Source organism: Bos taurus, chromosome 20 (genome assembly GCF_002263795.3).
Source record: "Bos taurus isolate L1 Dominette 01449 registration number 42190680 breed Hereford chromosome 20, ARS-UCD2.0, whole genome shotgun sequence".
Taxonomy (NCBI): domain Eukaryota; kingdom Metazoa; phylum Chordata; class Mammalia; order Artiodactyla; family Bovidae; genus Bos; species Bos taurus.
In genome coordinates this window covers 17229814-17253399 of record NC_037347.1, presented here as the reverse complement: position 1 = coordinate 17253399, position 23586 = coordinate 17229814, and the positions used below count along the sequence as shown (strand labels likewise).

The following is a 23586-nucleotide window of genomic DNA, read 5'->3' as shown; positions in this document are numbered from 1 at the left end:
TTGTTTCTGTTTATGATCATAAAAGTATTATTATTAATAAGGTTATTTTACATTTTATGATCCTTTTCAGCTGGAGAGATTCCAAAGGGCTTTGTGAACTTTGCATGTGGCTTCACTGTTCTCATGTAGCCATTGCTCTTTCTTCCCTTACTAACAGCAAAGGCGATGATGGTAACAATAATCAATAGATAAAACCAAAATGCAGACACTGCCATCTCTCCCAACTCTGCCCAGTGTTAAAAGGGGGTTAATCTTTGCCCCCATGATCCATTTTCTAGGCAGGAAAAGGTTTTAGCAGCTGAGCAACCATTGGTGAGGGCTGAATTCCTGCCTGTTTGGACCACTGGGGACAATTAGAGCAAAATGAAATTGCTAACATCAATAGGGGAAAGGCTGCAAAGAATCCCAGCTAGAAATCTTAAGATTTGCTCCTATTTGTTACAGTGAAATATAGATTTTATTGCCCTAAAGACACTAAAACCGTAATGCCAACTCTGAGAATGTGAGACACAAAAGAAACACAGGGTAAGGCCCTAAAGAATGAAATTTAGAGGAAACGAGTAGAAGCTTAAAATAGAAAAACCGGGACATGTGTGATGAAAACCAGGGAAGTCTCAAGGCTAACAGCCACATTAACAACGCTGATCGAGCAGCATAACCCAAAGTCCCCAGGCCCCAAGCCCCAGAAGCCCAAGCACCTGGCTGAAAGCACGCTGTCTTAGGGGCTTGTTTCCCATTTGTTATTAAGTACACTTCTTGGTGGACCCAGAATCCATTTCTTGAGTATCACGATCTTCTGCTTGAATCAGAAGGAGATTTTTACTTAGCTGGAAATTTTTAAGGCTGTATTTGGTACAATACTAGCTATTGCTAGCTACCAGAGAAGTTCATGAAATATGGGTTTCTTTATTCTTTACTCCCCCTTAAAAAAAAACAATGGGTTAGATTCTACACAGTTTGGTTGTACTGTACTTTATTTTTAATTATGTAACATTTATAGCATTTGCCATGTGCCAGATACTGTTCTAAGTGCTTAACAATATCACTCAAATGTCATAACGACGCTATGACACAGGTACTGCTGTTTTGTAAAAGAAGAAATTTACAGATAAGGAAACTGAGGCACAGAGAGGCTAAGTAACTTGCCTACTGTCACACAGCTAATGAATGGTGAAGCAAAGATTTAAACTCAAGGAATCTGAGTCAAGTTCATGTTTTTACCACTCTGCTATTCTGCTTCCCTTATATGTGCTAAATTATACATACAAATTTTGAGTCGCAATTTTCAGTAGAACACCAGGAAAATATTATCAAAGCAAAGGACAATGAAAAATTATAATTTAGGAAAATGGCGTTAATTTTTAGGTTGCTTACATCAAAATCTTAGTTTTAAAACCATTATCTTAACCTTAAATTCTAAGACCTTTTTTTCCTAAAGGAAGGAGCCATGCATTTATCATGGTAGTGGTTCAATTCTTTTTTAGAACTTCAAAGAAGAGGGGTTAAAGGTATGAAGGGTTTGACATACACAAGAGGATGGACCAGAGTGATGAGCACTTGAGTTCAAATCCTGGCTTGGCCACTTACTATTCATATGAATTTGACCAAAGAACTTAATCTTTCTAGGCCCCAGTTTCCTGATCCATAAAGTGAGGATAATAATATGCCCACCTCATAGGCTATTGTAAGAATTAATTAAAATAGTACATGCAAAGTACTTTCAGTGCCTGGCTCATGAAACCTGGCCATGACACTGAGAAACTGGACAGTGGAATATAATGAGAATTAAATAAAAGATCTGAAACAGAGTCACCTCTCCTATGAGTTCTCTGGGGGAACTTATTTAAGGTGCCTGCGTCAACGAGAGCAACAGGAGGGCCTGCCCACCTTTGAGGTGTGATCTGCAGTTTAATTTCTGAAATCCCCTCTAAGGGCCCAGCTCAGCCCAGCCGGCCCCTGCTCCCCTCCCTGTACTTCATTCAGACCTCGCTCGGGGCCACAACCCTCACTGGCCACCAGAGTGGAGCCGCTGCTCAGGCTGCCAGGTAGTCCACTGTGAGGGCAGAACAGCTTGGTCTAGAACCAGGGCAGGGATCCGTCCCAGGACCAGGTATCTGGGAGGAGCGGCATGTAGTTCTGCCAGAGCAATACACTCCGTGGTGAATTCTGCCCCTCTGGGAAGGGGACGGCAGCCTGAGGCCTCCAGACTGAGCCCCAGGGATGACTGCTTCTACTTTTGGTTGCTTCTCTTTTCCTTTTGCTTTTAGTTACATAGGTCATGCATGCCTGCTAAAGAAGGACTGTGAAATGATACAGTAATATGGTAAAAGCTCTTCCTCATTCCCACTGCTTATCACACTCCCCAGAAAAAAAGCCCAGATAGCAATGCGGAGAGTTCCTGGTTGTTCTGGACTTCCCAGGTGGCACTAGTGGTAAAGAACCTGCCTGCAAATGCAGGAGACCTAAGAGATTCATGTTTGATCCCTGGGCCAGGAAGATTCCCTGGAGAAGGAAATGTCAAGCACTCCAGTATTCTTGCCTGAAGAAGCCCATGCACAGAGGAGCCTGGTGGGCCCCAGTCCACGGGGTCACAAAGATTCAGACACAACTGAAGCGACTGAGCAAGCAAGCACACAGCCATACAGTGCTCTCTTTTTACCAAAAACAAAAACAAGGAGTGGGAGGACTATATTGTTGTCTACAGTCTTCTTCACCTTGTTTCTTTCACTTAAAAAATATCACATACACCCTTCCAAGACAGAACACATAACTCATTTTTACCAACTGCATATTCACCCATTGTGTGGAGCTTCAAATTTTACTTACTCTTTGCCCCAATGACAGTCATTTTGGTTTGTGTTGTTGTACAGTTTTTTGGTTTTTTTTTTTTTTTGCCATCATATTCATTGTTCCTGAGAAAACCTTCATACAAGTATACAAGTATTTCTGCAAGAAAGATTCCTAGAAATGCAACTGCTGGTTCCTAATATGTGGGTTTTTTTTAATTTTAATATGTGCTCAAAATTTAGAAGAACCATTTCCTAAATAAAATGCAAACACCTGCACTGATTGCTATCAAAAAAAAAAGGTGACTGGTAAGAATTTTACACTTCAAAGGAAGAGCACTGATGAATATTTCTTTGTTTTAACATGATTTTCTTATTATTTAAATAATTTTCTTACAACATCCTGGTTTGAAGAATACAATATTAAGATATACCATGAAGCAAATCACAGTTTGTAGTTAAAACTTAGGAGATAAATAAAAGGAAGACAAATAAACCAGTTCTAACGTATTCTGCTCAATAATGATATGTGCTCAAACCTCTTCACTGCCTGATATTTCCTGCAGTCAATCTCACTGTCATTCTAAGTGGTTAAGTCCCAGATCACCTTGAATCAGCATCTTTAGACAAGCAGGTTAAGCAACTGAATTTTCAAATGTTTCCAGGTGATTCTGAAACATGGTGAGATTGAGAACATAGCTACAGTCCTCACTAATTTGGTAATTTCTGAAAGTTTAGCAAAAAATAACAATCTTTCAGTGGCATTGAAATGGTTTTTAAAAGTTAAATAACAAAAGAATAGCAAATTCTCTAAATTTTAAATGGATTGAATTTATAAAAAGAAATGCAACTTCAAATATTTTTTGTTTTCTTTAACTAATCATCATGCAATAAATAGTTATTTACATCACATAAATTAAAGAGAACAGAGTAGTGGTTACCAGGGAGGTAGAGGAGGGGAGAGGACAAAATCCCCAAAAAAAAGGGTAAAGGGGAGCAACTGTATGGGGATGGATGGAAATTTTTGGTGGTGAGTATGCAGGAAGGTACAGAGAAGTAGAAACATAGTGTTGTATATATGAACTTATTTAAGGCAGTAAACCAATGTTGCTTAGTCACTAAGTCATGTCCAACTCTTTGTAACCCCCGGACTGTAGCCCGTCTGACTCCTCTGTCCATGGGATTTCCCAGGCAAGAATTCTGGAGTGGGTTGCCATTTCCTTCTCCAGGGGATCTTCCTGACCCAGGGATGGAACCTATGTCTCTTGCATTGGCAGGCATATTCTTTATCACTGAGCCACCAGGGAAGTCAGAAAGCCAATATCTATTGGTAATAAACCAAATAAATATGTTGTTATTCAGTCACTTAGTTGTGTCTGACTCTTTGCGACCCCACGGACCGTGGCATGCCAGGCTTCCCTGTCCTTCGGCACTTCACGGAGTTTGCTCAAATTCAAGTCCATTGAGTCAGTGATGCCATCCAACCAACCAGATCTCTGTCATCTCCTTCTCCTTCTATCTTCAATCTTACCCAGCATCTTTCCCAATGAGCCGGTTCTTCAAATCAGGTGGCCAAAGTGTCGGAGCTTCAGCATCAGTCCTTCTAATGAATATTCAGGATTGATTTTCTTTAGGATTGATGTTTGATCTCCTTGCGGTCCAAGGGACTCTCAAGAGTCTTTTCCAACAGCACAGTTCAAAAACAATTCTTCGAGACTCAGCTTTCTTTATGGTCCAACTCTCACATCCATACATGACCACTGGAAAAAACATAGCTTTGACTAGATGTACCTCTGCTGACAAAGTAATGTCTCTGCTTTGTAATACACTGTCAAGGTTTGTTATAGCATTTCTAAGGAGCAAGTGTCTTTTAATTTTGTGGCTGCAGTCACCATCTGCAGTGATTCTGGAGCCCAAGAAAATAAAGTCTGTCACTGTTTACATTGTTTCCCCATCTATTTGGCATGAAGTGATGGGACTGGATGCCATGATCTTTGTTTTCTGAATGTTGAGCTTTAAGCCAACTTTTTCACTCTCCTCTTTCACTTTCATCAAGAGACTCTTTAGCTCCTCTTCACTTTCTGCCATGAGGGTGGTGTCATCTGCATATATGAGGTAATTGATATTTCTCCCGGCAATCTTGATTCCAGCTTGTGCTTCATTCAATAATGTATGTACATACACACACATACACACACATATACAGTTGTTGTGACTATACCCAGAGCACAGTGTCTGTGACAGGCAGATGTATGATTCTAGAGAAATCAAACAATAGAATAAATTGGAATACTGAAGAGAAATAAGAAGGGCAACAGAGCCAGGCAAGGTTAACACATACAGTGTGAGCAAATAGAAGTTTTTGAAGACAAGAAGCCATGGAAAAATTCTTTGGAAGGCCAGGTTCTCTCTGAGCTTCAATTTTTAGGGACAGATTGGCACTACCCAAGGGAGAGGCAGATAACAAGACTTGGTAAATGTTTATTATTAGGGTGGTAGTGCAATTGCCTCCTAAGAAAAGACGACACAATAAGAGATTATCAGCACAGGAGGAGGTCAGGCCAGCAGCCAGCTCCAGCTTTTATCAAGAGCCAGCAACGATTCATAAAGTCACAAAAACTGACTGTGGAAGAGGGACTTGGAAGGGACAGATACAGAATTAAAACCCAAGTCCTCCTCTGCACAAAGTATGAGTGAGGTGACATCTATCTTTTTCTTCCACTAGAATCTTTGTGTTAAATGAAAAGTCGGCTATTTTAAACCAACAAGGGAGATTTCATGCCAGCGGGTGCAATGTAATTGCTTCTTTTCCTAACAGTTAATTAGCACTCCACATTTCAAGTCAGTTTATATCCTGATATATAAAATCCAGTGATTCCTAGGTGGTTAAACATTTAGAATTGTATTTTCCAATTGTGTTATAAAAACAGCATTCCACACTTCTCCAACCTTTTGACAAGATTAGGGTGTGGTTCAGAAACTTACATTCAATTTAGTTCAGTTCAGTTGCTCCGTGGACTACAGCATGCCAGGCCTCCCTGTCCATCACCAACTCCCGGAGTTTACTCAGACTCATGTCCATCACATCGGCGATGCCATCCAACCATCTCATCCTCTGTCGCCCCCTTCTCCTCCCGCCTTCAATCTTTACCAGCATGAGGGTCTTTTCCAATGAGTCAGTTTTTCGCATGAGGTGGCCAAAGTATTGCAGTTTCAGCTTCAGCATCAGTCCTTCCAACGAATATTCAGGACTGATTTCCTTTAGAGTGGACTGGTTTGATCTCCTTGCAGTCCAAGGGACTCTCAAGAGTCTTCTTCAACACCACAGTTCAGAAGCATCAATTCTTTGGCACTCAGCTTTCTTCACAGTCCAACTCTCACATCCATACATGACTACTAGAAAAATCATAGCTTTGACTAGGCAGACCTTTGTTGGTAAAGTAATGTATCTGCTTTTTAATATGCTGTCTAGGTTGGTCATAACTTTTCTTCCAAGGAACAATCATCTTAATTTTATTGCTGCAGTGATTTTGCAGCCCAAAGAAATAAAGTCTGTCACTGTTTCCATTGTTTCCCCATCTATTTGCCATGAAGTGATGGGACCAGATGCCATGATCTTAGTTTTCTGAATGTTGAGTTTTAAGCCAACTTTTTCACTCTCCTCTTTCACTTTCATCAAGAGGCTCTTTAGTTCTTCTTCGCTTTCTGCTATAAGGGTGGTGTTATCTGCATATCTGAGGTTATTGATATTTCTCCCGGCAATCTTGATTCCAGCTTGTGCTTCATCCAGCCCAGCATTTCTCAGCATGTACTCTGCATATAAGTTGAATAAGCAGGGTTACAATATACAGCCTTGACGTACACATTTCCCAATTTGGAATCAGTCTGTTGTTCCATGTCCAGTTCTAATTGTTGCTTCCTGACCTGCATACAGATCTCTCAGGAGGCAGGTTCGGTGGTCTGGTATTCCCATCTCTTTCAAAATTTCCAACAGTTTGTTGTGATCCACACAGTCAAAGGCTTTGGCACAGTCAACAAAGCAGAAATAGATGTTTTTCTGGAACTCTCTTGCTTTTTCCATGATTCAACGGATGTTGGCAATTTGATCTCTGTTTCCTGTGCCTTTTCTAAATCCAGCTTGAACATCTGGAAGTTCACGGTTCACGTACTGTTGAAGCCTGGCTTGGAGAAACTTACATTACCATACGTAAAACAGATAGCCAATGGAAATTTGCTGTGTGTCTCAGGGAACTCAAGCAGGGGCTCTGTATCAACCTAGAGGGGTGAGATGGGGAGGGAGATGGGAGGGAGGTTCAAGAGGGAGGGAACATATGTATACCTATGGCTGATCCATGTTGATGTTTGACTGAAAACAAGAAAATTCTGTAAATAAATTAAAAAAAAAAAAAAGTAGGGTGTGGTTATGAGGCTTAGAAAATCCATTTGGTAAATACCCACAGATGCAGTCAACCACATTTTGAAGAATGGAGCAACACCTGGGATCCTAAACCTAGAAAATCATGGTCAGGACAAGAAAATAGACGGTAACCTCATGGATTTCAACATCCCTGATCCTGGTCAAGACCAGCTTCAGAGATTCCAAGATGGAATAACTGAAGAACTCAAAACAAGCTAGTCAAAGACTCTGCATTCAACCTAATTTGAAGAATTCACCCAAAACCAAAGGACTCTGTGTAATATTAAACAAAGCAACACAGAAATAGAAATATCCAGTATGATTTTCCAACAACCATCAAGATACTGATAGCGACCCTTTCACTAGGAGACAAAATATTCCTGCCTATAGCTCCTTTAAGGATATGTGTTCTGTAACAGCCTTGCTACCATGACATCAAAGTAATAATTCTAATGGTAAAATCACACTTATTGTTTCCCTGAAAGGTTCTCAAAATCTCCTGGGCGATTGTGCACATTTTGAAACAAAATTCTAGGTTCACTACAATATTTTTCAATAAATATACATCACCTTGACAAAGTCTTGGAAGCAAAACACAAGAATAGAATATGCTGTCATAAAATGCTTAGGAATTCCTGAATTAGGAAAAGCTAGTTAGTATTTCAGAGAGCACCAAAGTTAAACCCTCTTGGTGGAGGATATATGTGGAAGGAAATATACACAGTAAAGTTACATAGACACCTGCTTCTGGGAAAGAAACAAAGTGGCTTGCAGGAAGAAGAAAAGTATCACCACAGAAGCAGAGAACTTTAAAGGTAAAAACAAAGGTGACTCTGATGTACAAAGCAGGAGGGATCCCACAAGTGCACACAGTAAAAACCTGTTATAACATTTACTAAGACATAGAAAAAAGAAAACAGACAGTGAAATTCAGCTGGTGTACATTCTAGACAATTCAGCTATGCTACTCAGTATTGATTTCTAGTTTTTATTCCAAGACACTTCAGCTTCTTTGTGGTGAGAGCTAAACAGAAATTAAACTAAAAATTGGACCAAAAAAATTTTAACAAAAGCACACAAATAGTGATTGTTTTTGCTCCTTAACCCATGCCCACACTGGTTTCAGTGAAGGCCCCATACTTGTTTGCTGGACTAATACCCCAGGAGAAAAATGAATCTGGATTTTTTTTTAACTGTTCCTCTAATTTGACTAACCATAAGGCTCGTTTGCAAACATCAAGATCTGGATTGACTTTCCAATCCTCACAGTTGCCCAGACTTTCAGCATCCCAACAGTGAGTGTTGGTCCCCTTTCAGGTGAGAGCCTACCTGATAAATACTTTTCTGACTCTCAGACCAAATTCTCATTCGACTTTTGTAGGATGGAGAAGCCAATGCAGGAGATATAAGAGATATGGGTTCGATCCCTGGGTCGGGAAGATTCCCTGGAGGAGGGCCTGGTAACCCACTCCAGTATTCTTGTCTGGACAATCTCCATGGACAGAGGAGCCTGGGGGGCTACAGTCCACAGGGTCGCACAGAGTTGGACATGACTGAAGCAACTTAGCACACATGCATAAAGTTAATTAGAACATGATGTGGGTAAAGAATAGGAATAGAAGACAAAACACTCCAGAATCTCATTCTGCTCGTCTCCCTTTAACATCAAATACCTGGTAGCTCAGTGGTTAAAGTGTCTGCCTGCAATGCGGGAGACCTGGGTTTGATCCCTCGGTGGGAAGATCCCCTGGAGAAGGAAATGGCACCCCACTCCAGTATTCTTGCCTGGAGAATCCCATGGACGGAGGAGCCTGGTGGGCTACAGTCCACAGGGTCGCCAAGAATGGGACGCGACTGAGCGACTTCACTTTCACTTTCACTATAGATTTACAAAGATGCTCTGTCCTTCTGGGTGGGGGGAAAGCAGCTACTCATCACCAACCTGGACTGATAATGGAGGCGCAGCAGTGACCAGCCCGGGCAGAGGACATGGCTTGAACATAACATCCTTCCTCTCTCACATCATTGCCTTTCAGGGTCCTCCTGTTTCCAGAATGGTAGGGTTCCACATGTTAATTCCCACTGGGTTTCCAGCACAGCCAGCCAGACTTTAATGGGGAAAGGCACAAAAGGGACTAGCAACTGTTTCAATCTTATCCTCCAAGTGAACATTCTTTTATTCCCTTTCCTTTTGCATTATCGTTGCTACGGTACTTTAAACTTCTCCCATCATTAAGCCTTCTGAGTGAAATATTGAACTGATTAATGTGGCATTTTCCACTAAACTGTTTCAGGAAATGTTGCACCTTACCAGTGGGATGCTTTTGAATAATGTAATCTCCTTAGTATAATTAAAACTAAGTTCTGAAGTTAGTACCTTTTCTCCCTGGAGGCACTCATCAAAATGTCAAGTGTTCCTTCTAGTAGAACTGCAATCCCATAATACAAACAAATATATTACCCACCGCTCCTCACCAGCAAGAAGCCCTCGCTGCATTTTTTGTCACTTCATTTCTAACCTGAGCTAGCAGCGTAAGAAGTATGTTCACGGAAGCCACTGTGACCCCAGTACTCAGAGCAGCATTCCACGCTATCTTCCCAGTCTACAATTACTAATATTTCTTTTGACAATTTGTCTTCAACAGATGAACTTTTTGTTGTTGTGTTGTTATTTACGTGTAAAGAACAGTGTGGCTCTAAAAATCACTTGCTCTCCTAAGGCTTTCCACTTAGTTTCAAAGGGAAAAAAAAAATCAGGGACACAGTGCCCTCTTCTGGCTGAGAAGCAAGACGACTGTGAAAACCTGAATAGCATTTTCCCGGGTTTTCAAAGACTACTTGGTATATGGTGAATAAAAAATAATCAGGACTGTTGTTGAGGTTTGCAACATTATTCTCTCTAGGGACAAGATAAGGTCCAGCTCAGAGGGCTGGTCCCAGATGCCCAGGTTTTAGGAGCTCTGGAGGGAGGAAGATAGGTGGACCATTCCCCAGGGACGATTTGAAATTAATGACAGAAATTGGTGTCAAGAGACCCATCCTTCTCTGGAACAAATACTGAATCCAAGACAAGGATAAGTTCATTTTAAAAGTTCAGGAGGCTTCTCTTTGAATAGCTATCAGAGAGAAGTTGGTATTTCTTGCTAATTACTGGTTTTCTCTAGAAAAATCTGAAAAGGCTTGAAAGGTTTCCAAATAGCAGTCTATTATTTTTCTATGATTATAATTACTCTAATAGTTTGCTTCCCCAAGATCATATTAGAGTCTCTGCCAGAGCCCACACTGGCCTTTGAGGAGCCCCAACCCCAAACGAAGGGGCCCTGCCAGTCTCCATCTGGGAAGAAGATGGGAGGAAGTGACAAGGAAAGCACAGACTGTAGGAGACAGAAGGAGCCCAGCAGGACTTTGAAAGAGAAATATTCAATGCTGGAACGTGCTTCTTACCAAATTTCATTCTCTAGAAAAACATGCTTCTTTCCAGTCTGAAGGCCAGGCTGGCTGCCACTTCTCTTCTCTATGCCTGCCAACTAGTCATTAGCAAACAATGAGTGACAGGGCATCTGAAACGAAGAAGGATATGGGCATGCAGCGGCAAAGGGAATGATGGGAGGGGTCACAGAGGAGAAATTAAGTATCAGCTGGAGGCCGCCCTCTTCACTAGGAGCTTCAGGATGAAGAGAAAGGTGAGGTCAGCAGAGCTGTGGAGAAGGCAATGGCACCCCACTCCAGTACTCTTGCCTGGAAAATCCCATGGACGGAGGAGCCTGGAAGGCTGCAGGCCATGGCGTCGCTGAGGGTCGGACACAACTGAGCAACTTCACTTTCACTTTTCACTTTCATGCACTGGAGAAGGAAATGGCAACCCACTCCAGTGTTCTTGCCTGGAGAATCCCAGGGACGGGGGAGCCTGATGGGCTGCCGTCTATGGGGTTGCACAGAGTTGGACACGACTGAAGTGACTTAGCAGCAGCAGCAGCAGAGCTAAGGAATGCCTAGCCACACAGCTCGGCAGAGGCCACAGGATGTGTATACAGGGACACATGTACACTTGGGGATGTGTGCGGCTTGGGGTGTGCAAGCCATGGCAATGGCTGGGGGCAGAATATTTTCTATACCTGACCAGTGACAAAAATTCCTCGAGTGAAAAATTCCAGAAAGTAGTTTTCAGAAGACCCAAGTTAAAGCTCTTTGGATGACAAGTTTTACAAATCCTCTTCAACATAACTCAAGCAAAAACAAGAATTAAAAGACTCCTGCAGTGCCTCATACTCTCCAAAGTCAGCAATTACAATGGGGGCTGGCCGCTTGTATGCCTGGAGCCAGGAACTAAAAAGCAGTTAAGAAAAGAGTCTCTGCTGCCTGCCTACCTCTATTCCTCCAGGGTCATGTGGCTTCTCACCCCCTATTTCTTTCTTTTCTAACTTCTGCTTCCTGTATATACAGCTGGGGGCCACAGTCTCAGAGATTAATTGTTCTCAATTCCAATAACCTATAAAATGCGTAACTAGCATCATTCATTCCAATTCTAAATTTCAAGGAAAGACAATTTGCTCTATCCTGCTTAGGTTCACCTGTTTCCTAAGCAGCCACGAAAAAAGGGAAAGGTAATGCACCATAATCATGGCTGTTAGGATTCACCCTGGGAAGACAGTTCCTAGAGAAGAGGATGATGGACTGGAAAGAAAATCTAATGATAAACATGTTCTCACTTTGACTCTTTAGGGCCTTCAAGCTGAAGTGGTTTTATAAAATGGCTAACTAATAAGCAATTTTGGGGGGGAAAAAATTGGCATTTTTGCCTGTTTCTGGAAGCTTCTGAAAAGGATAAAGGGAGGAAGGGGCACTGTATAGTATTCTACTATACAGTAGAACAATAACTGACTTGGGAGCTACTCCTGGCTCCACCAAACTATATGTGAACTGATGATGTAACTTCCTAACACAGTTTTCTCATCTGTAAGAACTGCTAGTAGTTACCTGTCTATGTTACAGGGTTGGAGAAGCAGGAGATGTTCACATAGGAGAGAGAGGAATTAGGAGAGTTTCAGTGTTCCATTGCTTATAACTATAGGTTACATAGAGTTTGGGGACTACATTACAGCTGCCTACAAGAAAGAAAAACATGGGAGTTGTTCCAATCACCATCAGCCTCATCTGGAGGAACTAAGCTGTAAGTTTTTGGAGAGTTAAAGTCTTCTAGAGCTGAAGCAATTGCTAAGGAAATCATGTATTTAATAACAAGAACTAGGTGAAGATTGATATCAGTGGGTGAGACAAGGAAGCTCCCACTGACACTCATTGGGTCAGAAATGTGCAAATTCAAGGCTGGTGTGTAGGATGTAACCCTTTGTTCAGCAAAGTGATTCAATGAGACTAAAGTAATGCTTTATTATATTGATTTAAGGTTTGTTACTCCCAGGCACAGGGTGATAATCTGCCCAGTCCCTCTGGATTCAGCTGACTTTCCCTGGCCCCGTATTTCCTTTCTCCCCCGACATTGTTCATGCATCCCTTCTTGAAGATGCATGCTCAAGAACAATGACTTTCCCAGCAAAAAGACCATTCTTTTGGCAAGTGTATGTTCCCCAGTTTGTTGTGAGACCTGATTAGATAATGGATATAAAAATGCTTTGAAAACTGTAAAGCACTACACAGATGTAAGTTACTATAATTATGATGATTAACAGTGTCATAAAGGGAAACCATTAAATCACTCACACAAATTGACACATGTATCCAGTACCTAAAAGTCATCAAGCAGGGCGCCTAAAGCAATTTGACCATCTTCCTCTCCTTCCTTTCCATTAAGCTTTTGCGGGTTTGTGCATCCAAAAAAATCAGAAGATATATTTGGCTCCAGGCTTTTGCTCTCTCACTGAATGGAGGAATGCCTCCTTTGATTATTCCAAATTCAGGAGAAGGAAAATGTACATCCATCTTTGGGACACATACCATGCTGCCTACCAAGTGTTCCAGAGACATGACAAATCAGAGCTGAATTCTGGTTTCTTCTTCAAGCTCCCTGCAGCCAGGATTGGGAATGCAAGTGTTGAAGAGGTGAGAGAAAGAGCAAAAGAGACAGAAAGGCAGAGATGAGGACAGAAAGGGGCACAGTCAGAGACAGGGACTACTCTGTGTTCAATGGGCCTTCTTATGGCTCTACAGAAAGTAAATGAAAGAACAGCAGTCTTTCCTGCAGCAGAGTGTTATGAGGGGCCCTGAAGTACAACAATCTTATTCCAAAAATAGGTAAGCAGCACAGAAGAGTCACTGTCAGCTAAGAAGGATTTAGTTCAAAGATTGCCGTTTTTGAGCAGTAAACAGACTGACATCCAAATTGAAGGACTCTGGTGAAGGACAATGAAGGCTCTTCTAGTCAATTAATGTGGGTGTAGGTAGAAATTGGAAAACAGTCTGCTTAAGTGAGTATAATAAAGTAGATCCTTTGACAATATGCAAAATTTATATTTCATGAAATAAAAGCTGAAGGGAGGAAAGCATAATTTGTTACTGGATATGAAGAAGATATGAAGACTGGAAAAGAGAGGTCTTAAGCATTTTGGGAAGAGATAATGTTCGCCAGTTCCTAAATGTTAAGTTTGCAAAGTCAAAACTCAGGAAATCTTTTCCCTTGGAATCCTTATTTGTAATTAGAGTTTGCTGATTAATAGAATTCTTTTTTTATTTTTTCATTTTTATTGGAGATAGAGTTGCTTTACAATGTTGTATTAGTTTTTGCTATACAACAAAGTGAATCAGTTGTAAGTATTCATATATCCCCTCCCTCCCACCGCCCCCCATCCCATCCAACTAGGTCACCACAGAGCACCAAGCTAAGCTCCCTATGCTGAACAGTAGTTCCCACTATCTGCTTTATATCTGGCAGTACACATACATCAGTCCCCGACTCCCAATTCATGTCTGCCCAAGTCCACATCTGCAGTTCTTAAAATGATGGCTTTCTATTCAAACTCACTAGATTCACAGTCATGACCACTGTAGACCCCATGTCCAAAAAGACATACCTCTTACTAAGATTAAAAACAATGATGAATAAATGGAAAAACAATCTTAAAGAATCGTATTTTGAAAAATAAAAACACATGTACTTTACTGTACTTTTTAATTGGACTTTTAAATATTAGGATTATTCTATTCCTTATTTTCCTTATAGCTTCTAAGAACGTAACTCATAGCTCCTTCTCACAGGAGTAGTGGGGAAATGATGAAGTTCAGAGTCAGAAGATCTGAGTTTAAATTCTAGTTCTATCTAGTTGTAAGACCTAGAGAAGTCACTTAATATAACCAAGTATATGAAATCAGAGTGATGGTATACCTCCACACTACTTCAAGGAGTGAATAGATAGTGAATAGACTAGATAAGAATACTGGATGCTTGGGGCTAGAGCACTGGGACGACCCAGAGGGATGGTATGGGGAGGGAGGAGGGAGGAGGGTTCAGGATGGGGAACACATGTATACCTGTGGTGGATTCATTTTGATATTTGGCAAAACTAATACAATTATGTAAAGTTTAAAAATAAAAATTAAAAAAATAAATAAATAAAAAAGTAAAAAAAAAAAAGAATATGTATGTTTAAGAGTGTTATAAACTATGCAAAGTCTTACACAACTAATAAATTTTAGAGATCACAGAATTACAATTGGAAGGAAACTTAATATCAGCTTGTCCTAAGATTTTTAAGTCCTTTAAGATGAAAGAACTTAATTATTGCAAGCTGTTATAACAAAGTACCACAGACTGAGTGACTTGTAAACAACAGACATTGATTTCTCACAGTTCTAGAGACCGGAAGTCCAAGATAAGGGCATCAGCACGGTCAAGTTTGGGGCTGCAGATGCCAATCTTTTCATTGTATCCTCACATGGTAGAAAAGAGCAGGAGAGCTCTCTGGGGTCCCCTTTTTAAAGGTACAAATAATCTCATTCATGAGCGCTTTATTTTCATTACCTATGTACCTCCCAAAGGTCCCACCTCCAAAAACCATCATTTTGGAAGTGAGGATTTCGACATATGAATTTTAGGGAGAAACCAATGTTCAGTCCATAACATAAAAGTGAAAAAAGTGTTAGTCGTTCATTTGTGTCTGACTCTTTGTGACCCTATGGACTGTAGCCCACCAGGCTTCCCTGTCCATGAACTTCTCCAGGCAAGAATACTGGAGTGGGTAACCATTCCCTTCTCCAGGGGATCTTCCTAACCTAGGGAGCAAACCTCTGTCTCCTGCATTGCATTCTTTACCATATAAGCCACCAGGGAAGCCTGTCCATAACAGACCTTTTCTCCAAATAAAATCATACGTAACAAATAAACAGCAGAGCTGTTCTTTTAAAGCAAGGAAGGAGAGGGTACAAGATCTCAGCTACATTTATACCACAACCAACCCCAGTCCCACAGTCCAACTGATACTGCCCCAGGGGAGAATCAAGCATTTAGGTATTATTCAAAGCACAAATTTAAAACTCACTGATATTTCCCAACCTCCTTAAATTTCAGTTGAGGAAAATGAGGTCATGGAGTGGGTTACAATCAGTTCTTCTATGAAATATGTGTCTAAAACACCAACCAGTTTATGCATGTTTGACATACAGGGGACTTATATCAGTAAAATATGGATATTATATTAGGTTATATAGAGATTTTTCTTAGGCAAGGGTAGCCAGAACAACAGGAGGAAATAAAAGGAAAAGCTCTCAACTCTGCTGCACTACAGGCAGGAGCCCTTTCAATTCTATTTAAAAAATAAATAAATATGGGCATACCTTGTTTTATTGCATTTTGCTTTATTTTGCTTTGCAGATACTAAGCTTTTTACAAACTGAAGGTTCGTAGCAAGCTTGTGTTGAACAAGTCGGTCAGCGCTAGTTTTCCAAGTGTTTGTTTACTTTGTGTCTTTGTGTCACATTTTGGTGATTTTGCAATAATTCAAATTTTTTCATTCCTTTTATATTTGTTATGGTGATCCATGATCAATAATGTTTAATGGTACTACTGATTTGACTTATTTTTAGCAATAAAAGTATTTTTAATTAAGGTATGTACTTTTTTTTTAGATAGTGCTAATTAAAAGACGCTTACTCCTTGGAAGGAAAGTTATGACCAACCTAGATAGCATATTCAAAAGCAGAGACATTACTTTGCCAACAAAGGTCCGTCTAGTCAAGGCTATGGTTTTTCCTGTGGTCATGTATGGATGTGAGAGTTGGACTATGAAGAAAGCTGAGCGCCAAAGAATTGATGCTTTTGAACTGTGGTGGTGGAGAAGACTCTTGAGAGTCCCTTGGACTGCAAGGAGATCCAACCAGTCCATTCTGAAGGAGATCAGCCCTGGGATTTCTTTGGAAGGAATGATGCTAAAGCTGAAACTCCAATACTTTGGCCACCTCATGCGAAGAGTTGACTCATTGGAAAAGACCCTGACGCAGGGAGGGATTGGGGGCAGGAGGAGCAGGGGATGACAGAGGATGAGATGGCTGGATGGCATCACTGACTCGATGGACGTCAGTCTGAGTGAACTCCTGGAGTTGGTGATGGATAGGGAGGCCTGGTGTGCTGCGATTCATGGGGTTGCAAAGAGTCGGACATGACTGAGCAACTGAACTGAACTGATGTACATTTTTTTTAGATAATGCTATTGCACAAACAACAGACTATGGTATAGTGGAAACATAATTTTTACATGCACTGGGAAATCAAAAAAGCTGTGTGACTCACTTTATTGCGATATTCTCTAAGTTGCTGTGGTCCAAACCCACAATATCTCCAAGATACGCCTGCAAAATGAGGTACCAAAAAATGGTTTTCAGACTGGGGTAGGAGGCACTCCTTTCTGTAACCACCTTAACAGTAGTGTCACTAGCTCAGAGTTCCACTTCCAATTACATTATCTCAGTGTTCTCATGTCAGCGTTTCCACTGTGTTGTTTCTGTGCTTTTTAAATATCTCTTAGTGGCCTCTGGCCATGCCAAATGCCTGAGCTTTGCCAACAATCTACAAGGATACTGTATAAGTCAACTCAGGCTGCCACAACAAGCTTTTCAGGCTGGGTGGTTTAAGAAACACGATGTAAACTGATTAGAACCAACTAGATCCAAGATCAGAGAAGACAATGGCACCCCACTCCAGTCCTCTTGCCTGGAAAACCCCATGGACGGAGGAGCCTGGTAGGCTGCAGTCCATGAGGTCGCTAAGAGTTGGACACGATTGAGTGACTTCACTTTGACTTTTCACTTTCATGCACTGGAGAAGGAAATGGCAACCCACTCCAGTATTCTTGCCTGGAGAATCCCAGGGACGGGGGAGCCTGGTGGGCTGCTGTCTATGGGGTCGCACAGAGTCGGACACAACTGAAGCAACTTAGCGGTAGCAGATCCAAGGTGATGGACTAACCTTCCACTTGACCTTGAGCCTCAGTATATGCTCATTGTAACACATCAGCAGGCTAAATGATACTCCCCAGCTACCATGATGGTTCCAAGAATGACCACAAAAGGTCAAAAAGTGGATGGTGGCCCAATTCCTGGAAATCCCCACGCCTTCCCCAAAATACTGGGCTACTCCTCCCACTCATTAGCCTATGAAATTACCCACCCCTATAAAAACTGACAACCCCATAACCCTGGGACCTCTCCTGCCTCTCCTGCCTCTCTTGCCTTCTGAGATGGCCCAAACTCTGTCTATGGAGTATGTTTCCTCCTTGAATAAACTTTCTTTCACTTTACTGTGGCTCACTCTTGAATTCTTTCCTGGGCAAAGCCAAGAATCCACACTTGGCGACCATCCCAGGGGCTCAGATGTGACCCGGGATATGTCCATCCTCTCACACCCCACTTTCTTTCCTGCAACATCACAAAGTTGGTATCTGGTGAGGCCTCTCTTCCCGGCTTACAGAGGGCCACCTTCTCACTATGTCCTTACATGACCTTTTCTCTGTGTGAATAGAGCACTCTCTGGTGTCTCCTTACCCTTCTTAAAAAAACACTCATCCTATCTGACTAGGGCCCCACGCTTATGACCTCATTTAACCTTAATTACCTCCTTAAAAGTCTATCTCCAAACATGGTCACACGGTGGTTTAAAGCTTCAAAGTATGAAACTGAGGCAGGGGGTAGCCACAATTCAGTCCATAACAGACATCAACTATGTTTCTGTTAGTGTTCCTCTTACTGTTGCATCAGTTTTGAGTGGTCTAAATATTTTCCATAGGGTTGAAAAGATATTTTTAAATGCCTAATGCTGGCAAAGATTTGAAGAAATAGTCACTCTCTTAGATTTCTGGTGATAAAATAAAACTGGCCCAAAACTTATGGATGGAAATTTAACACATAGCAAAAGTCTAAAAATTCTGCATATCGATTCAGACATTCCATTTCTGGCCATTTATCTTAAAGAAACACCAAAGCTCAGCTTCCGGGATATTTACCAAAACATTAGAATTTGGAAAAATTGGAAAGTACTCTAAATATTTAACAACAGGGGAATGGTATAGCATACAATGAGGTTTTCCTGGTTGTTCAGTGGTAAAGATTCCATCTGCCACTACAGGAGACGCAGGTTCAACCCTGGGTCAGAAAGATCCCCTGTAAGAGGAAATGGCAATCCACTTCAATATTCTTGCCTGGAGAAACCCGTGGACAGAGGAGCCTGGTGGACTACAGTCCATGGGGTCACGAAGAGTTAGACACAACTTAGCAACTGAACAACAACATGCATGCATGGTTAGTTGTGTCTGACTTTGTGACTCTATGGATTGTAGCCGACCAGGTTCTTCTGTCCATGGAATCCTCCAGGCAAGAACACTGGAGGGGTTGCCACTTCTTCCTCTAGGGAACAACATACCACATGATAAAATTTTACAAAGCTATTAATATAATAATGTAAAGCACGGAACATGGAAATACATTTAATAGAATGAAAGTAAATTAAAACTATGTAAATGATAAAAGAATATAAATTATGAATAAGAATATATATGGGATCCTTTTTTACTAACATATTACACTGCAGGTTATAGGTTTAGGAAACATTAAAAAATTACCTCTGGATAGTAAGATTAAGACTGACATTTATTTTCTTCTATTTACTCTTATTTTCCACAATTAACAAGCATCACATTTGTAAAAAGGAAACACACACATACACACGTTTGTGTTTAAACTGTTAGAAGAATAAGAACTAAAGGTAAATTACAACCTTTATCTAAAATGTTCATGTACATCCATCACCCATTTCTTAGAATTCTTTGCATGCTATGAATTCCCTAAAGAATATTCTCCTTCTTTCAGATGAAGAAGCAACAGAGGGTTTATGAAAACAAAAATTTGTTTCTAGTAAACAGTCCTTACTAGACAACCAATTATCATGTATTCCTTTAGTTTCCATGTTCCCAACAATCTGGAAAAGAAGGGGGAGAACCAACAATACAGCTTAACAGTAACATTTTCCTAACAGAATATTTTCTGCCATTGTCCACAAGTTCAGTAGCTTGAGAGGGCAAGGAACATCCTTAGGAATGATCTGAAAGGTGATTTTAAACATCAGCATCATTCTTGTCAAGCAACGACAGTGTTTCCTTGGGAGACTTGAACAGTTCCTTCAGAGTGGTTCAGGTCTCTGAGGCAAATATGTATCCAGGCTCCATGGTGGAGAGTATTTGCCAGTGAGAATATCAATTCTCAGGTACACAGGCAGTACGTGTTTTGTTACAAATGTTTTCCCAGTAAACAAGAATGGAGCCATCAAGAGAAAGAGAACGCTAATTTTAAATCAATTAAATTCAAACAGAAATGCTTCCTTTGGGTGTAGTTGCCTTTTAGTAAGCATACTAATTTTGGAGACTTGTGTTATTTACCCACAAATTGTTTCTGAAGTAACTTTGGTATTGAGAAGTTGAAGTCAAACCCATCTCTCCCACAGCTCTCTCTCAATCCATCAACTATTGAGGGTGGAATTTAATGGGGCCATTCTTGTTTATCGCCTTTCTCCAATCAATACAAATGCACACTCAATCACTGTTGCATAATACAGCATTCCTGTGCACTGTTCATTGACAGGAAAGGAGATGCCCAGAAAATCAGGAATCACATGGTTCTGTGGGACCCTCTTCCAGTCCATATTAGGACCACTAGTCAGAAGAAAATGTATCAAGATCAGCTCCTCACCAGGATGTAAGTCTGGGCAGGAGAATGGCCTCTCCTGCCCAGACTAATCTGGGCTCTGACCAAAAGGAGGCAGACTGCCCTAGACCTCATTTTAAAATATGCCTCTGGCCTTGACTGGCCTCAACACTCAGGCCACAGGAGAAGAAAGAGATAAGAAAGTTTGAGTCCCTGCCAACCCAGCTCAAACAAAAAGAGGATCACAGTCTCAAGCCTACACAGAGAAAGTAGTTGTATCACTTCCAAGAAAAGAAAAAACTCTCAAAGATGACAACCATAGTCCATTGCCTAGCCTCTGAAACAAACAAATCTAAGGCAGTACATGGAGAAGGAAATGGCAACCCACTCCGGTGTTCTTGCCTGGAGAATCCCGGGCACGGCGGAGCCTGGTGGGCTGCCGTCTGTGGGGTCGCGTGGAGTCGGACACGACTGAAGCGATGTAGTAGTAGTAGTAAGGCGGTACAAGGATCCCAGCAAATGGTTGCTCACCTTCCAGTGCATGGGTCACTTAACACCAAGTGCTTGGGTTTAAATTTGCTGTCATTGTTTTTTATTGTTGTCTGGGGTGAATTATTGGATTGAAAGCAATTTGGATATTGTCTCCTCCATGGGGTTCTGCAGCCAAAAAGTGATTGATGAAAAACAGGGGTTTGGGATGAGTGATTCCAACACAGCCTTCCTCAAAGCAATACAAATGATAAGGCTGTTACTTGGGAAAACAACAGCCGTAAGAGTGATTTCTTTGTCTCCGATGGGGAAGGGTGGGCATAAACACTAAGTACAGTTCATGACATTGGGGAATGACAGATGAGAGGATGCTGCAGTTTTGTTTCCTCATAAGGATTTCTCAATGTTTGCGAAGCCATATTTTTATACAGTCCAGGAGGCAGCAAAATAATTCGGCTGTAGTCCTTAACATTGGGACAGGACTTTAAATTTTACCAAACACTTTAATACACATTATCACAATTATCCTCCAACTCACACTGTGTTTAGAGAGGTAAATGACTGGCCTCAGTTTACCCAGTCAAGAATATTTCCTCAGATACACCTCCATGCCCACTCACAGAGTGAAAATCAGAAGTCTAGATATCTGTTAATTGTTTCTAACCAACTATTTAATGAACATGTGTTACGTATCAGTAACTTTTCTATGCAATGGTATTATTAATAATAAAACAGCAATACTTATTTGAAAATAAGTATTGTATGACTGAAACCTGGCAACATTTTCTAAATCTTGTCAGGATAAATTAAAAGCCACAAGCAAATTTCAAACCTCCAGGAAAAGTAATTTCTCAGCTCCACTTGAACCCAACAAAAAAAGCAACTACCAACGGAAAGACGGTCCCTACACACACTCAATTATCAGCCACAGTCCAGATACAAGGTGATCCAACTTAACGTTTTAAAGTGAAGAGAAATAGTCAACAGCAAAGCCCATTAGCAATCCCCAGAAAACAAAAACAGAATCTGGTAGTAAAGTCTAACCTCTTTATCCTTTGTGCTTCAACTACTTCCACTTGCTCATAGTGGGGTCACATGCAGAAGCCTCATACCCAGCACTTCAGAACTCGTCAGCTTGGTGAGCTACCAGGACGCCCAGATCCAAGATGGCGCCAGCAGCAGTGGGCCGTGTGCAGAGACGCTTCTCCCACACTGCAATCTGGAGCCTGAGTAGCTACAGCTGCGCAAGCGCTGGGGCGAACTCTGCCCCCTCTCACACACTCTGAAGTTATCCTTATACAGCAGCCATGTCCCCACCCCACCACAGGCCTGCGGGAAGAGCATTTGCTCCAGAGTGGGAACTCCCACCTCTCCATCCTCTGCACAAAGCAAAAAACCTTCCTCTGTTTCGGAACCAGACCTGGCCTTGCTCTATTGGCTCAAACAACAGGCAGGGTGGGGGCGGGGGGCGAGGGTAGCAAGAGGACCTTTGTTGAGGCTCGACCTGAAAAGGTTGGTAATAAAATCTCACTTTAATCTTGGACTTCTGTTTATAGATATTTCTGCAAAAATTATTTACAAATAACAATACTGGTTTTCATTTGTGGGTTGTATTGGTGACTAACAAGGGCTTTTACGTATGTAATCTAATTTAATCCTCATTCTGCCCTTAAAGACAAGTAGAGATGAACATTCTTACCACCTGACACTGGAGCCCCACTGGGAAGGTGAGCACTTTAAGAGAGAGATGGAGTGTGGCCCTGGGAGTATACATTACACTCTGAGTTGGCAAGCCTGAGCTTGAATAGTCAGGTCTACAATTCGCTGGTATAAAGGTCTTGAAGTAAGCTTCTGAATCTCCTTGATCACCAGAAAAAATCTAGTGAATTTAATGAAACAGGCTAGTTACTTCCTCTCTCTCAACCCTGCATCCATCCATCTAAATCTGTGAAGCTAAAGTTACAAGTCTACAACTATTTTTCCCAGGCTCCCTTGCCCAAGACTTCCTATTTTTTTAGCTTTTATTTTTCAATTGGTGAAAAATTGCTTCACAATTTTGTGTTGGTTTCTGCTACACAGCAAGGTGAATCAGTCATAATTATATATATATATATCCCTCCCCTCCCTCCCCTCCCCCCTCCCCCTGCCCCCTCCCCCCCTCCCCCTATTAATTTCTCCTGATAGGAAACACCGGTGCAAGATCAGAAGGTAGGAGCAGAGGAGAAGCTGTTCTTCAGTGATCTGGCAGCATCTTTGGAGGTGGCTATCTCCCTTTGTGAGTCTAGCTCCTACAGTGGGGCTTCTCTTTATGATTCTAGCCCAGCAGCAACTGATGCTCCAGGACTCCACAAACCTGACCTCCTCCCTTTTGTTTCCCCCAGCCCTTGGAAATGGGACTGATTCCTGAAGTTACTAGTTTCTGGATATGACCTCTTCTTTTTAATTGTTCTCCCAGCACCTAATTCTATTTCTTCCTATAACTCACCCAAAACACATGTAACCAATTTCTTGTAGTAAATTTGTTTAAACTATCTAGAATGGGTTCAACTTTCTGAATGCACCCTGAGTGATACACAAAAGAACCCAGCACAAGAATCACCACCTATTTAATGTGCAAGCATCAAAACAATTAAAATTAGAAAGACTTGCCAACATTATATATTGGCTCCACATGCAGAATCCACGCCCATTGCCCTACACTGGAGCTTTGTGTTAGGAGTGATGGCTGTGTCTCCGCTCACAGAATGCTTTTAAGTA

At 41.4% G+C, this 23586-nt stretch overlaps 1 long non-coding RNA gene across 1 annotated transcript in view; it reads right to left on the bottom strand.

Moving 5' to 3' along the window:
• Positions 1-22156, bottom strand: part of LOC132343182 (uncharacterized) — a 35911-nt gene extending 13755 nt beyond the window's left edge. The window contains exon 1 of the long non-coding RNA XR_009491888.1: positions 21874-22156. This is a non-coding gene — a long non-coding RNA (uncharacterized lncRNA). The remainder of the gene's footprint in view (positions 1-21873) is intronic.
• Between the last annotated feature and the right edge of the window lie 1430 nt (positions 22157-23586).